Source organism: Octopus bimaculoides, chromosome 18 (assembly GCF_001194135.2).
Source record: "Octopus bimaculoides isolate UCB-OBI-ISO-001 chromosome 18, ASM119413v2, whole genome shotgun sequence".
Taxonomy (NCBI): domain Eukaryota; kingdom Metazoa; phylum Mollusca; class Cephalopoda; order Octopoda; family Octopodidae; genus Octopus; species Octopus bimaculoides.
The window spans coordinates 49,844,845-49,846,203 of record NC_068998.1 but is presented as its reverse complement, the minus strand read 5'-3'; the positions used below and the strand labels follow the sequence as shown (position 1 = coordinate 49,846,203).

The window sequence follows — 1,359 nt, the reverse complement described above, 5'->3', positions numbered from 1 at the left end:
GTCTGTCTTTTTTACTCACCATCGCTTGACGAACAATGTTAGCGTGTTCATGTCCATGTAAATTAGGTGTTCGGCAAAGAGGTCGACTGAATAAGTACCAGACTTAAAAGGTATATGTGACGGGTCGATTTGTTCGACTAAAGACCGTGTTCTAGTATGGCCCCAGTTAAATGAGTGAAACAATTAAATGAATACAAGAATCTAAGAATAATATCTCAGTTTGGTACTTGCATACATAGCTACATACAATAACTATTCAGCCAAAAGGCTACATAGAACCAACTCCTGTCCATTCTATCATTTGACAGATTAAATTTCGAGAACTTTCAAGAACTTTCAAGTTTGGAATATTACAATAATTAGTGACAGCGGTAAAGTCTTTAAAAGTTTGAAAATAAAGAATTCCAAACGAATCCCTGTAAATTTCTACCAGTTCTGAATAAAATAACTGTATACAGACATAAAACACACGTGTGTGTCTGTGTGAGCGTGTTTTCGCATACTACGTACAAGATTTTCTACTTTGCTGTGAAGGGTACCATTAACAGACAATTGGTTTTCCTGGAAGACGCCCTGGGGCCAGAATATGATTAGTAATTTGTGTTATCTCCCAGGATCTGCCAACACTTCAAACGATATTTCTACTCGAATACAATGTTATACTTTGTCAGAATAAAATATGGCCTTATGTTTCTTGAGGAATAAACAGTAGGTTAATTATATCTAATAGTTTATGAATATCCCATAAATATAATACATGGCAATGACACATTATAAAATGTAAATTTCACTTCACTTCTGTGACATAAAACAACATTGCGGCTTCGCGGGTGTTTTATATATAAGGTTACAGAATATATGTTCATCCACTGCTCCATCGTGTGAATGCATCACTTCTTAACGATCTTCTTGTTATAAGTAAGTAAATATAATTTCGTTCATACACACACACAGACACAGACACACACACACACTCACATATATATATACACAAATATCTCACTTTTGCATGTACCAGGTCCTCACGCTGTGCTATTATTCTTGTTATTTCCTTTGTTTTTTTTATTAATTACACTCACACACACAAACACATACACACACACACATACACACACACGCACACACATATATATATATATATATATACGCATATATATATGCACATGTATATATATATATATATAGAATCACACACACACGCACGCACGCACACACACACACACACACACACACACACACATATATATATATATACACAAATATCTCACTTTTGCATGTACCGGGTCCTCACGCTGTGCTATTACTCTTTTTATTTCCTTTGGTTTTTTATTAATTACACTCACTCACACACACACAAAC

At 34.7% G+C, this 1,359-nt stretch overlaps 1 long non-coding RNA gene across 1 annotated transcript in view; it reads left to right on the top strand.

The window, feature by feature from the left end:
* The first annotated feature begins 783 nt into the window (after positions 1–783).
* Positions 784–1,359, top strand: part of LOC128249886 (uncharacterized) — a 3,272-nt gene continuing 2,696 nt past the window's right edge. The window contains exon 1 of the long non-coding RNA XR_008266017.1: positions 784–918. This is a non-coding gene — a long non-coding RNA (uncharacterized LOC128249886). The remainder of the gene's footprint in view (positions 919–1,359) is intronic.